The sequence below is a fragment of the Pseudophryne corroboree genome, chromosome 5, assembly GCF_028390025.1.
Source record: "Pseudophryne corroboree isolate aPseCor3 chromosome 5, aPseCor3.hap2, whole genome shotgun sequence".
NCBI classification, from domain to species: domain Eukaryota; kingdom Metazoa; phylum Chordata; class Amphibia; order Anura; family Myobatrachidae; genus Pseudophryne; species Pseudophryne corroboree.
The window spans coordinates 38,235,854-38,251,922 of NC_086448.1; positions in this window are offsets into that span (position 1 = coordinate 38,235,854).

Consider the following 16,069-nt stretch of genomic DNA (forward strand, 5'->3'; position numbering starts at 1 on the left):
GGGCAGTGTGTGAGGGGCAGGGGGCAGCGTGTGAGGGGCAGGGTATAGGGGGCAGTGTGTGGGAGGCAGGGTGCAGGAGGCAGCGTGGGAGGAGCAGGGGGCAGGGTGTGAGGGGCAGGGGGCAGTGTGTGAGGTGCAGGAGGCAGCGTGTTAGGGACAGGGTGTGAGAGGCAGGGTGCAGTGTGTAAGGGGCAGTTGGCCCCCAGTAATAATGTCCACCAGTAGTTTGCCCCCAGTAGATGCCCCCCAGTAATTATGTCCTCCAGTAGTTTGCCCCCAGTAGTAATACCCCCCAGGAGTTTGCCCCAATAGATGACCCCCTCAGTAGTAATGCCCCCAGTAGATGCCCCCCAGTAATAATGCCCCCAGTAGATGCCACCAGTAATAATGTCCCCCAGTAGTTTTCCCCCAGTAGATGCCCCCCAGTAAAAATGTCCCCCAGTAGCTGCCCCCAGTAGTAATGCCCCCAATAGATGACCCCCCAGTAGTAATGCCCCCAGTAGATGCCCCCCAGTAATAATGCCCCCAGTAGTAAAACCCCCAGTAGATGCCACCAGTAATAATGTCCCCCAGTAGTAATGCCCCCCAATAGATGACCCTCCAGTAGTAATGCCCCCAGTAGATGCCCCCAGTAGTTTGCCCCAGTAGTAATGCCCCCCAGTAGTAATGCCCCTTGTTGATGCCCCCCCAGTAGTAAGGTCCCCCGTAGTTTGCCCCCAGTAGATGCCCCCGCTGCACTAAGGAAGAAAAAAAACATCATACTTACCGAGCCCCGTTCCCGCTTCCAGACCGCTGCAGTCCTACTCCGCTCTGGGCGTCCGCTCCTCAGTCAGCACTATGAGAGAGACGTCATGACTGCCGTCTTTCCCATAGTGCACGCCGCACAGTGACAGCGCCGGAAGCCGGAGCTCAGTACTGAGCTCCTGCCTCCGGCTCATGGTGAGGAGAGACGGGCGCCCGCTGGTAACACAATCTCAGCGGGCACCCGTCATCTCCCTGTGCGGCGCAGGGGATGCATAGGGTTGGGGCCACAAATGACAGGGGGGACACGGGCCTGAGTGACCCCCCCTGGATCCGCCACTGAGCAGCCGCCATGCATAGCGGGAAGGGGGCAGGCATCTGGCGCTGCTACTGTTTGCTACACTGCACCGCACATGTTACCCCTCAGCAGAGCCGGCCCTAGCCAATATGATGCCCTAGGCAAGATTTTGGCTGATGCCCCCTAGCACCATCGCTAGTTCCGCCTCTGACCTTGCACCTCTTTCCCAGCACCATCACCCCTCACCCATAGCAGTCATTATTTTGGTGTTTGTACTTCTTATATTTTAAATAGGAACAGTTTGCACATTTGGCGCACAGCCCAAAAAGGGGTGTGTTTCTGCTGGCAAGGGGCATGGCCGCACAATAGTAATTACACCACATAGTACTGCAACTTTATTCACATTTTATCATGCGATAGTGTCCATAATTCATATTACATCCCACAGTAGTATCACTTTACCATATAAACGTTACTCCTCACAGTAGAGCCCCTTATTCACATTACATCACACTGAATTGCTCCTTATTCACATTACACCACACCCTGGGGGTAATTCCAAGTTGATCGCAGCAGGAATTTTTTTAGCAGTTGGGCAAAACCATGTGCACTGCAGGGGAGGCAGATATAACATGTGCAGAGAGAGTTAGATTTGGGTGTGGTGTGTTCAATCTGCAATCTAATTTGCAGTGTCAAAATAAAGCTGCCAGTATTACCCTGCACAGAAATAAAATAACCCACCCAAATCTAACTCTCTCTACACATGTTATATCTGCCTCCCCTGCAGTGCACATGGTTTTGCCCAACTGCTAAAAAATTTCCTGCTGCGATCAACTTGGAATTACCCCCCCCTATTGCTCTTTATTCACATTAGACGACACAGTAGTGCCCTTTCTATACGCAATGCCACATAGTAGAGCACCTTATACACATAATGCCACACATTAGTAATGCATTTATACACATAATTTCACACAGTAATGCCCCTTACACATATGAGACACATTATTAATGTCCTTATAAACATAATATGCCTTACACATTATGACAACCTTTATTAATGCCCTTTTACACATAATGTCCCTTACACATATGCCGCACATTATTAATGCCCTTATACACATAATGACACACATTATGTCCCTTACACATATTCCGCACATTATTAATGCCCTTATACACATAATGACACACATAGTGCCCCCTACACATTTGCTGCACATTATTAGTGCCCCTATACACATAATGACACACATACAGTAGTACCCTGTTACACATATGCTGCACATTATTAATGCCCTTATACACATAATGACACACAGTGCCCCTTACACATATGTTGCACATTATTAATGCATTTTTACATGACACACATAATGCTCCTTACACATATTCCTAACACTACTGCACAACCAACCCACTCACATGCACACAGCACTCACATTGCCACTTACACTGTGACCTCTGCCTCTGCTTGGATACAGATGTGTCCTCATAAATCTTGCCTCAATGCTAATGTCGGGCACCTTTTTTATGAAAATGCATCTTATTTGCATTGCTATGTGGCTAGGATGCACAAGCAGCTTCTGCTGATTCAAATGATATGCAGCATGCCTATATACTGTGTGAGACTGTGGCTGTATCAGCATATGAAATGCTACACACAGAATATAGGCATGCCGCATATCATTTTAATCAGCAGAAGCTGCTGATGCCCCTAGGCATATCTAATGCCCTAGGCAATTGCCTAGTTTGCCTATGCCTATGGCCGGCTCTGCCCCTCAGGTAGTATCTCACGTTTGATACACTTCCTGCTCTTGCCCCCAGGACTTCTTTTGTTGCTGCTCCCGTATTGTGGCATTCCGCCTCTTGCCCTACAGACCTAAGACCAATACAAAACTATTACTCATTCCAGCAATACGCACCTTTTCCGGGAATCCTATCTCATTCCATCAGTTACCTGGGTATAAGCTCCATTAAGAACTCCTCTTCTATAACTCATTCCAGCTTACTATTATCATTTATTCTTAAGGTGCCACAACATTTCCGCAGCTCCGTATATAACACTATAATCTGACAGATAACAGGCGCAGTAAACGTAAACTGACATGTGCTGTAGTTGTAATTCAGCACCCAGTGAGACTGTACCCACGAAGGGCGAACACGCAGTGGCAGAGTCACTAGGAGACAGTACGCACTGGAAGCAAGGGAATGAACGTGAGGAAGGAGGGCCCTGCCTGTGAGAGCTTACATGCTAACTTCTGACTACTGCTTGTCCATAACACTACACGATTTGTTGTTTTAATAACCAACAGTTTGTAAAGCTGCTGTTTAATAAATAAACGGATACATCAGTACAGAACTTAATTTGTGTTCTAGCACAGAATCAGATCCTTACATAATTAATGAGCTGCTACTCGCCTGTAATTTAATCTGCCCATAAATCTCTCACTCCGACTGTATAGCACTGTGGAATTTATTGCACTATATGGTGGGTACTATTACTTAGTGGTGTTGAAATTGAAACATGGAGTGTGCTGCTTGTCTCCATGAATGCTCCTTTATCATTCTCCAAGGATTAGTACATCTGCTCCTTAGTGCTTCATCTCTCTCCATTTTATCTCTCTTCTTGCTTTGGCAGGGACGTGCAGTCAGGGGAGGCAGGGCCTCCCCTGTCATTAATGAGTAAAATAATACAAAGAAGATACTTATGACACATAAGTATCTTCTTTATTATTTTACTCATGATTAAATCAGTTTGGGAGGCACCGATCGTGGTGCCTCCCGTACCGATTGATAAAAGATATGGGAGCGGGGGGCGGGTGCGGGTGGGGCCTAACAATGGGCAGGAAAAGCCCATTGAAATTGTATGGGAAAGCGGCACCATTAGAGGTGCCGCGGCTTTCCTACAGGGACGTGCTTTCAACCTATGACAGCACGTCCCCTGTCAGTGAGGCCACAGTGATTGGCCAGCGGATCCGTCACTGGATCCGCTGTCAATCACTGTGTGGGCCTCAGTGGCGGCGGAGGTGCGGGATGCGGTGATGCGGGCGACGGTAGCGGCGGCGGGATGCGGCATTACCTACAGTTCTGCAGAGTTTGGCAGCGGAAGCGGTACCCATTTCAAAAATGGCGCCTCAGCTGCATTTTTTAAATTCAAGATGGCTCGTTGCGTCATCGCCCCGCCCCCTCCGCTGACTTATATAAGTCAGCGCGAGGCAGCGGCTGTCAGTTCGACGGCGGAGGAGGAGCTGAGAAGAGCTCCTGAAGACCGAAGACGCCGGAAGTCCTGGATGGGCGGCGGCTATGCAAAAGAGCTTAGCAGCCGCCGCCCACCAGGTGAAGATGCTGGAAGTCCTGGGAAGGCGGCGGCCATGCAAAAGAGGTTACAGGCCGCCGCCTCCCAGGTGAAGACGTCGGAGGAAGACGCCAGAAGCCCTGGGGAGGTGGCGCCCCCCCAGGTGAAGATGCCAGAAGCCCTGGGAAGGCGGCTGCCACGCAAAAGAGCTTAAAGGCCGCCGCCCCCAGGTGAAGACCCTGTTTAATAAAGTTTTTTTTTAAAGTATGTGTTGTGTTTTTTTTTTAAATATTTTCTTTACAGGTGGACTACGGGTGCCAGCGGGCCCTTTATGTCCGGGCATGCTGGCACTTGTGGTTCTCCAAGTGCCAGCATGCTGGGGCAGGCTTGCTGGGACCTGTAGGTCACCTGTAAAGAACAATATTACTATTCTTTACAGGTGGACTGCAGGCCATTTATGTCCGGGCATGCTGGCACTTGTGGTTCTCCAAGTGCCAGCATGCTGGGGCAGGCTTGCTGGGACCTGTAGGCCACCTGTAAAGAACAGAGCATACAATGAACCCCGCACCCACCGCCACCAGGGGTGCGGGGCATAGCACTGGGCTATCAGCCCAGTGCTGGTTATTGCTCGGGAGGGGGGACCCCATTTTCATTTTTTGGGGGCCCCACTTTCCGAGGAATGCCAACACTGGGCTGACTGGCTGGGGGGTGTATAATGGCATGGCAGGGGGACCCCACACTGAGTGTCTCCCCTGCTATGGCATTACCCCCCCCCCCCCCCCCCAGATGGTTCTGCCTGGTGCTGGTTTTAGCGGTGGGGGGGGGGGGGGAAACTGCATTATTTTTTTTTGCGGGGGGGGGGGGGGGGTTAGTTGCAGTGCCTCCCAAGCCCCTGACCTCACCGTACGTCACTGTGCTTTGGTATATACCCCCCTTAATGTATAAATTAGAGATGAGCGGGTTCAGTTCTCAGAGGACAGAATCTCCCCGAACCTAGGGGATCCGGGGCCATCCGAGCCACAGCTCGGATGTCCCTGCCTGCCCCGGATCCCCAATCACGGCAAAACCTCAGGATTCCACTATCGGAGCCTGAGGTTTTGGAAGGCCACTGACTGGCTGAGAGAGTTGTCTGTCACGGCTCTCAGACAATCAGCGTTTCCCCATAGGCTACATTGGCCCCGAGATGGATAATAGCGCCGCCGCCCGCACTGCCAACACCACCACCCACACTGCCGACACCGCCGCCTGCACAGCCGACACTGCCACCCACACTGCCGACACCGCCGCCCGCACTGCCGACACTCCCGCATTGCTGACACTGCCGGCACCCCTGCACTGAGGACACTTCTGGCACTCCCACACTGCCACACCCGTGAACTCTTGCACTGAGGGCACCTCCAGCACTCCCGCATTGCCAACACTGCCGGCACCCCTGCACTGAGGACACTTCCGGCACTCCCACACCGCCGACACTGCCACACCCGTGAACTCCTGCACTGAGGACACTGCCAGCACTCCTGCACGGAGGACACCTCCCACACTGCTGACACTGCAGGCACCCCTGCACCGAGAACACTTCCGGCACTCCCACACTGCCGGCACCCCTGAACTCCTGCACTGAGAACACCTCCAGCACTCCCGCATTGCCGACACTGCCGGCACCCGTGCACTGAGGACTCTGCCAGCACTCCTGCACTGAGCACACCTCCGGTACTCCCGCATTGCCAACACTGCCGGCACCCCTGCACTTGGGACACTGCCAGCACTCCCACGCTGCCGACACTGCCAGCACTCCTGCACTGAGGACACCTCCCACACTGCCGACACTGCAGGCACCCCTGCACCGAGGACACTTCCAGCACTCCTACACTGCCGACACTGCTGGCACCCCTGAATTCCTGTACTGACGACACCTCCAGCACTCCCGCATTGCCAACACTGCTGGCACACCTGCACTGAGGACTCTGCCAGCACTCCTGCACTGAGGACAACTCCGGCATTCCCGCATTGCCGACACTGCCAACACCCCTGTACTGAGGACACTGCCAGCACTCCTGCACTGAGGACACCTTCAGCACTCCCGCAGTTGCCGACACTGCAGGCCTCCCTGCAGTGTCGACACTGCTGGCACCACCACACTGAAAACACAGCTGACTACCCCACACTGAGGACCCTCTGTCACAGTAAGTGCACTATTAGTGTATCTAACCTGCACTGTATCTGACCTGCACTGTAATCCATGCTGTATCTGACCAACACTGTATCCGACCCACATTGTATTTGACCTGCACTGAAACCCATGCTGTATCCGACCAACACTGTAACCCATGCTGTATCTGACCAACACTGTATCCGACCCACATTGTATTTGACCTGCACTGAAACCCATGCTGTATCCGACCTGCACTGTAACCCATGCTGTATCTGACCAACACTGTATCCGACCCACATTGTATTTGACCTGCACTGAAACCCATGCTGTATCCGACCTGCACTGTAACCCACGCTGTATCTGACCAACATTGTATCCGACCCACATTGTATTTGACCTGCACTGCACCCCTCCCGCATAATATTCGATCCGCACTGTATCCAACCAACACTGTATTTGACCTGTGCTGTATCCAACCCACACTGTATTTGATCCGCACTGTAACCTGCACTTTTTCCGGCCCACGCTGTATCTGACCCACAATATATACAACTCACAATGTATGCGACCCATACTGTGTCTGATCTGCACTTTATCTCACACTGTATCTGACACGCACTGTATCTGACCTTGCACTGTAGCCAACACTCACTGTATGCAACACACACTGTATCCAACCTGCACTGTATCCAACCCACACACTGTATCCAACCTGCACTGTATCCTACACTATCCAACCCACACACTGTATCCAACCCACACTCCGACCTGCACTGTATCCAACCTGTACTGTATCTTGCACTGTATCCGACATTGCGCTGTAGCCAACGCGCACTATATCCAACCCGCACTCCGACCTGCACTGTATCCGACCTGTACTGTATCTTGCACTGTATCCGACATTGCGCTGTAGCCAACGCGCACTATATCCAACCCGCACTCTGACCTGCACTGTATCTGACTTGCATTGTGTGCGATCTGCACTATATACAACCCGCAATGAATTCCATCTACACGGTATCCGACCTGCCTTGTATCCACCTGCACTGTATCTGACCCACACTGTAACCTGCATTGTACCCGACCCGCTTTGTATCCAACCTGCACTGTAACCTGCACTGTGTCTGACCCGTACTGTGGCCCTCATTCCGAGTTGTTCGCTCGTTATTTTTCTTCGCATCGCAGCGATTTTCCACAAACTGCGCATGCGCAATGTTCGCACCGCGCCTGCGCCAAGTAAATTTGCAAAGAAGTTTGGTATTTTACTCACGACTTAGCGAAGATTTTTCTTCGTTCTGGTGATCGTAGTGTGATTGACAGGAAGTGGGTGTTTCTGGGCGGAAACTGGGCGTTTTATGGGAGTGTGTGAAAAAACGCTGGCGTTTTCGGAAAAAAACGCGTGAGTGGCTGGAGAAACGGGGGAGTGTCTGGGCGAGCGCTGGGTGTGTTTGTGACTTCAAACCAGGAACGAAACTGACTGAACTGATCGCAGATGCCGAGTAAGTCTCGAGCTACTCAGAAACTGCTAAGAAATTTCTGATCGCTATTCTATTCGCTATTTTGCGAATCTTTCGTTCGCTATTCTGCAAAGCTAAGATTCACTCCCAGTAGGCGGCGGCTTAGCGTGTGCAAAGCTGCTAAAAGCAGCTAGCGAGCGAACAACTCGGAATAAGGGCCCGTATCCGACCAGCACTGTAACCTGGTCAATATTTAACTGTGTGTCCCAAAGTAATCCGCACTGTCCTACACAGGTACAGAATGCTGTTTTTTGTGATTAGGGAGAATTTGGGGAGCTGCTCGACAAAATGGCTGATTAAGGCTTTACGTGGGCACAGGGTGCCAGTCATCAGTGACCCAGGGCCCCCAGGAGGCAGGTACAGACTGGGCACTGAGAATAGGCATGTGCTGGGGGCATGTGCACTTGTGTAGGGGGCATCAATGTCCACTGTTGCTATTTTACACATGGTTTAGTTTTTGTTTTTTTATTTGCTGTTTGTTAACTATTTCAGAGCAATGATATTGGCCCTCATTCCGAGTCGTTCGCTCGGTATTTTTCATCGCATCGCAGTGAAATTCCGCTTAGTGCGCATGCGCAATATTCGCACTGCGACTGCGCCAAGTATCTTTGCTATGAAGAAAGTATTTTTACTCACGGCTTTTTCATCGCTCCGGCGATTGTAATGTGATTGACAGGAAATGGGTGTTACTGGGCGGAAACACGGCGTTTTATGGGCGTGTGGCTGAAAACGCTACCGTTTCCGGAAAAAACGCAGGAGTGGCCGGAGAAACGGGGGAGTGGTTGGGCGAACGCTGGGTGTGTTTGTGACGTCAAACCAGGAACGACAAGCACTGAACTGATCGCACAGGCAGAGTAAGTGTGGAGCTACTCTAAAACTGCTAAGTAGTTTGTGATCGCAATATTGCGAATACATCGGTCGCAATTTTAAGATGCTAAGATTCACTCCCAGTAGGCGGCGGCTTAGCGTGTGTAACTCTGCTAAATTCGCCTTGCGACCGATCAACTCGGAATGAGGGCCATTGTACACACGATTCTGATGAGATTTCTGTGTTGGATTGTTTTCTATTGGTTTGATTGGTTATTGCTAATACAGTACTAATTTGTAAAACATTTTTAAACAGAAATAACTGCCGCGTGTTTGTGCCGCTGCTCTGTTGCTTAGTTTAGCCAGCCAGGCTTTGGCCTATGTTGGTGAACAATATTGTCAGGTGTGAGGTGATCAAAATTGACTGGAAATGAGTGGAGATTGATGTTATTGAGGTTAATAATACTGTAGGATCAAAATTACCCCCAAATTCTGTGATTTTAGCTGTTTTTATGATTTGTCAAAAATCATCCAGATCCAAAACCAAAACATGAAAGGGTGGTTTTGGCAAAACCAACCCAAAACCAAAACACAAGCAGAGAATTAGAACCAAAATCAAAACGCAAAAAGTGCCCGCCGCACATCTCTAGTATAAATGCCTATATACTGGTAAATGGGTTCCACCACCTCTCCAGGACCACTTTAAGCCCTGCCTAAACTGCTCTTGATTTGTTTGCCTGTTGTTTACTAACAATTCAGTGTATATAAAGTATTATATATTAATGTCTCCACAAAACAGCTCAATACCAGCGCTGCAAGTGGGCGGGTACGGGCAGGTACGGCATACCCTTAAGAATTTAGCCGCGGGTACGCCGTACCCATTCCGCCGGGCCACTGCTCACTGCGTTGATGTGCGCTCACCAGTTGCTGTGGGCGGGTACCGCTGCTGCCGCTGTGCACCTCCCCTTCCCAGTCTGCTGGGAGCGTGATTGTGACGTCATCACGCTCCCGCGGCTGGGGCGGCGGTGGGCGCAGAGGGGGGCTGGCTGAGGCTGCTTGAGCCGCGCGCGCCGCATTAGGAGCAGTCGGAGGCGGAGCACATCATTTCTCGGAGGAGACGGGGAGCAGCCTGACTGCCTGTATAGTATATATAATACTATTAAAACAGTGTCAGTGGCCTGTGTGTACAGTATATACACTTATTATTATCAGGATTGTTATATTTGGTGCTGCACTGCTGCTGCTGTACTTGAAATCACCATGCCCACTGGTGATTACAATGTAATCTCCAGTGGGCATGGTGATTTCAAGTACAGCAGCAGCAGTGCAGCACCAAATATAACTATCCTAATAAGTGTATATATGTATAGGTATATATATATATATATATAGGGCCCTCAGTGTCTACCTTCAATTTAGCGCCAGCCCGTGAGCCAATCAGAGCTCGCGGACCGGCAGCCAAGGCTCCTGATTGGCTGCCAGACCGTGAGCTTTAATTGGCTCATGGATCGGCGCCTAATTGAAGGTAGATACCGTGACCCGCACCGCCGCCGGAGACTGAGGGGCAGGAGAGGCTCATGCTGTGCTCTCCTCCCCTCACACACAGGAACAGGACAGCAGCAGCGGTGAGCAGCAGGGGAAGGGGCATATGTACCTGGCACTGGGGGCATATCTGGCACTGCGGGGACATGTGTATCTGGCACTGGGGGCATCTCTGTATCTGGCACTGGGGGCATATCTGTATCTGGCACTGGGGGCATCTCTGTATCTGGCACTGGGGGCATATCTGTATCTGGCACTGGGGGCATATCTGGCACTTGGAGCATATCTGGGACTGTGGGGGCATTTCTGTATCTGGCACTGGGGGCATATCTGGCACTGGGGGACATGTGTATCTGGCACTGGGGGCATTTCTTTATCTAGCACTGGGGGCATATCTGGCACTGGGGGCATATCTGCAGGGACATGTGTATCTGGCACTGGGGGCATTTCTGTATCTGGCACTGGGGGCATATCTGGCACTGGGAGCATATCTGGCACTGTGGGGGCATTTCTGTATCTGGCACTGGGGGCATATCTGGCACTGGGGGAACATGCATATCTGGAACTGGGGGCATCTCTGTACCTGGCACTGGGGGCATATCTGGCACTGGGAGCATATCTGGCACTGTGGGGGCTTTTCTGTATCTGGCACTGGGGGGCAATGTATATCTGACACAGTGGGGGCATTTGTGTATATGGCACTGTGGGACAATGTGTATCTGGCACTGTGAGGCAATGTATATCTGACACTGTGGGGCATTTCTGTATCTGCCACTGGGGGCATATCTGGCACTGGGGGGACATGTGTATCTGGCACTGGGGGCATTTCTGTATCTGGCACTGGGGGCATATCTGGCACTGGGGGGACATGCGTATCTGGCACTGGGGGCATTTCTGTATCTGGCACTGGGGACATCTCTGTCGCACTGGGGGCATATCTGGCACTGGGGAGCATATCTGGCACTGTGGGGGCATTTCTGTATCTGGCACTGGGGGGCAATGTATATCTGACACAGTGGGAGCAATTGTGTATCTGGCACCCTGGGGGCATTTGTGTATCTGGCACAGTGGGGCAATGTGTATCTGGCACTGTGGAGCAATGTATATCTGGCACTGTGGGGGCATTTGTGTATCTGGCACAGTGAGGCAATGTGTAACTGGCACTGTGGAGCAATGTATATCTGGCACTGTGGGGGCATTTGTGTATCTGGCACAGTGAGGCAATGTATATCTGGCACTGTGGGGCAATGTATATCTGGCACTGTAGGGCAACGTGTATCTGGCACTATTGGGGTCATATGTGTATCTGCCCCTCCCCCCATATGTGTATCATGCCCCCATTTTCATTGGCCACGCCCCATGTGGCATTTGGCCACAACCATTTTTTGGCGCGCACGCAGTACCTGTAAGACATTTTTTCTACTTGCACCACTGCTCAATACAGAATATAAGGTAGTACCACAGAATAGAAGCCTAAACTAATCTAGTACATAAAACTAATTGCCCATGCCTGAAACTGCCCAACTAATAAAAACCTAAGGTTCTGACTAAACTGTTCCCCTCTTCAAGACATCATCTTATCAGTACCAGCAAACGTCTCCTTAAATGCATCCACTTCTGTTATTCATCAGGACCCCGGGTAGCATTGCTGAACCTCCTCAATTCTGTTACGGTTCCTGCACCATGTAGCCGTGACACACAGTGTGTAACATTTAACTAGGCGGTTTGTAGCCAGATCGATCCATGTTCTCCACCTCGTTAGACTTGAACTTCTATTCATCATTTGTCAGCCGAAATTAACTTTTTAATGAATTGGAGGAAGCCTCTGCCTAACCAGCCATTCATCTTGTTAGTTTTACAAGCCGCATTACATTGTTTATATTTTTTTACTGAAATATGCGCTAAAGAAGAAGCAAAAAAGAAGTCACTTGGCAATGAGTAATGACATATTTAACCTAGCCGAATTAATTGACATAAATGTAATTAACTAATGGACTGCGGGGAGCTGCTGTGGCATACAGAACGGGGAGCTTTGTGCCAAAAATATCAATATTGCTATGATGCTTGGAATGCGATGGCATTTTGGGTTTATCTAATTAAATAGAAACATCTCTTACTCTTAAGATTTCCAATATCCAGTTTAAATTTAGCATCTTACAGGCATCATTGTGCTGGAGAAATAATAATGTAAGTGTGGCCAGGTCAGATGTTTTTATACCCATAGAAGATTGGTAATTAGATTGTAAGAAGCTACAGGTGCATTTGTTTTTCTCTATATTAATAACACGTTATCTTTGCCTTTAACCACTTGCATAAAGTATGTCAGTATCCACAGCCCCAATATATATGATTGTGCTGAGCCTCAATAATCAAAATCTGGTCATATTAACGGGGGACTGTTTATAGTATTTATTTTATATTTCTGCTCCCTTTCAGTTTGATGGGGTCCCTCCTCTGGCGTTTCCAGAAAAGTGAGGTATCAGCAGTGGCGTAACTACAAATTTTCCACCCTCCTGCCAAAAAATCTTTCTGGTGCCCTCTCTCCATGGTACCGGCTCGTTGTCAGGGGTTCCGCTCGTCCCTTGCAATTCTGTAGTTCCGGCTGTGGCCGCTGTTCGCGTCTGCCCCGTCATACTATTGAAAATGTCCCTCCCAAAATGGCCGCCGACTACTTCAGCATCCTTAATAATTGTCTACTCTGAGGCTGTGGCCATTTTGGGAGGGACATCTCTCCCACGGTGCTGCTCCTCAGGCCAAGGGCTCCCCTCTGCTGCGCTGTTAGCAGTGTGGCAGCCTCTGACAGTTGACCCCACAGTACGTCCAGCACCCACAAGCCATCCTGCGCCACCACGGGTTCTTCGGACAATGATTAACTGGCCTCGAATATGTGCAGGAGGCAGGATGCGGCCATTCATGGAACGTCACCGTCACCGGGAGCGCCAATTTAAACACATGACGTTGAACTGTGGCCTGAAGGTACATTTGTTTTTTCCTCCAAAACCGCAGATGTCATTTAAAAAAAAAATCTCAAATATTGCACAATAATAAAAAAAATACTGTAAAAATGCTGCGCTATATTTATACATTTCAAAGGAAAAAAATATTTTTGGAAACAGGAGGGAGCAGAATTCCAATCTCCTTGAAGATGTTCTGTGTGCATATGGAGCCGGCAGCGATTACATACACACTCTGCAGAATTTACACAAAGTCTCCGGTTTCTCTTTTTTTCCTTCCAGATGGCCGACACTAACCAATGACATTGTAATGATTCTCCTCCAGCTACGTTACCAGGGTCTGCCATGACTTATCGAATGTTAATGAAGCCTCCCTGTTGTATTTTACTTTCAGTATCTCTTGGCACGTTTCAGGCAACATCTGGAACACATCGGCCTTAGAATCCGCTCGCAAAATGTGGGCATATGTTGTTACCTTCCCGAACCAAAGTTCTTTTAAGGCACATTACTACAGTAAGACATTCTGTACAAATAGCCCTGGAGGTGTTGTAGGTTCAGTCACCCTTTTATTTACCTTGAAAATGTCATTATCATTTAATTGTATCTGTATCAGCATCTAACTGCCATGTTACAGGCTGGGTTTGAAAAATAACAGGTAGGAGCTGATTGGCTGGTACTTTATCTCTCCATTTTATCTCTCGCCAGGTTTCTGACAGGCTCTACCCCTCACACAGGGGGAGGCAGCAAAGAGAGGCAACCCCCAGCTCTGTCGGCAGAACCTATTTCAGTGCCAGCAGTGCAGTATGAAAGTTCTTATGAGTTTAGAAACAAATCTCTTGTGACAGGTGCTGCTGGGACATGTAGTTCCACAACAGCTAGTATTGCATCCTGCTTCAATTGAGAGAGAGGCTGAGAGCAGGGCACAATGATTGAGTCGTGGATAATACACAGCAGTTCCTTAGTTATTCTTGGAAAAGGCTTGTGTCTGTAGCAGTGGCGGAACTTGTGAGTGGTGGACCCAGGTGCCCCAAGTTCATAATACAGTATGCCACATCCCAGTGGGTAACAGAGAGAGGTAATAGGTAACAGGGAGAGGCAGTGGGTGACAGGGAGAGGTAATAGGTAAAAGAGAGAGGCAGTGGGTGACAGGGAGAGGTAATAGGTAACAGGGAAAGGCAGTGGGTGACAGGAAGAGGTAATAGGTAACAGAGAGAGGCAGTGGGAGACAGGGAGAGGTAATAAGTAACAGAGGCAGTGGGTGACTGGGAGAGGTAATAGGTAACAGGGAAAGGCAGTGGGCGATAAGGAGAGGTAGTAGGTAACGGAGAGGCAGTGGGTGACAGGGAGAGGTAATAGGTAACAGGGAGAGGCAGTGGGAGACATGGAGGGGTAATAGGTAACAGAGAGAGGCAGTGGGAGACAGGGAGAGGTAATAGGTAACAGAGAGGCAGTGGGTGACCGGGAGAGGTAATAGGTAACAGGGAGAGGCAGTGGGTGACAGGGAGAGGTAATAGGTAACATAGAGAGGCAGTGGGTGACAGGGAGAGGTAATAGGTAACATGGAGAGGCAGTGGATGACAGGGAGAGGTAATAGGTAACAGGGAGAGGCAGTGGGTGACAGGGAGAGGTAATAGGTAACAGGGAGAGGCAGTGGGTGACAGGGAGAGGTAATAGGTAACAGGGAGAGGCAGTGGGTGACGGAGAGGTAATAGGTAACAGGGAGAGGCAGTGGGCGATAAGGAGAGGTAATAGGTAACAGGGAGAGGCAGTGGGTGACAGGGAGAGGTAATAGGTAACAGGGAGAGGCAGTGGGTGACAGGGAGAGGGTGACAATCACACAGTCCTCTGCTGTGTGGAGACCAGGGGGTATGTACGTTGGTGATGGTGGGTGTTGAATGCAGAGTGTGCTACTGCACAGACTCTAATCTTTCTGTCCTCAAGGTAGGCCTCATGCCCTATCCCAAGATGGCCGGTAAGATCACTATTGAGAATATGCAGGGGCCATCTAATTTCTTTACTGGAGAAAATGGGATGGTTGGTGCCCCTCTGAAACTTTGGGCTTGATATAGTTGTCCCCTTTGTCCCCCACCCCCTGTCGCCGGGCCTGTCTGTAGGTAGTGAGTGCACACAAACCCTTGTAAGGGCATGTCTAGCCTATGTACGGCCTTCTCCCCTTCATCGTGCACCCGGGGCAGGAGCACATGTTAGACCCACTCAGTTACCGTTCTGCAGCCGCGTACCTGTAATTGTAATAAATAGAGATGTGCTGTTCGGTTATCCAGAAATCCGAATCCACCAAAATGTTATGGATCCGAACCAAAACCCGGTCCGGATCTCCTGAGGAGAGCCGATCCGAACTGTGTCCCAGTTTGAGTCTTCCCACGGGTGTGGAATTTGGATTTTAAATCTGAATTTTGGATGTTGGATTGCAAAAATGTCACGATTTTAGCTGCTTTTATCGATTTTTTTTAAAAATAGATTTTTTAACCCGAAATGAAATCCGAATTGGAAACAAAACACTTGAGGGTGATCTTGCAAAACACAGCAACACTGTGAGGGACTTGTTGTTGTTATTATTATTATACGGCAGCAGTGGACATATAGCAGCAGCGTATACCACTGTGACTGCCTGGTCACTGGAATGACTGATGGCCAGGACACTACCACTGGTCTGATGCAGCACAACACAGCAACACTGTAAGGGACTTATTATACAGCAGCACTGGACATATGGCAGCAGAGGACACCACCACTGTGACT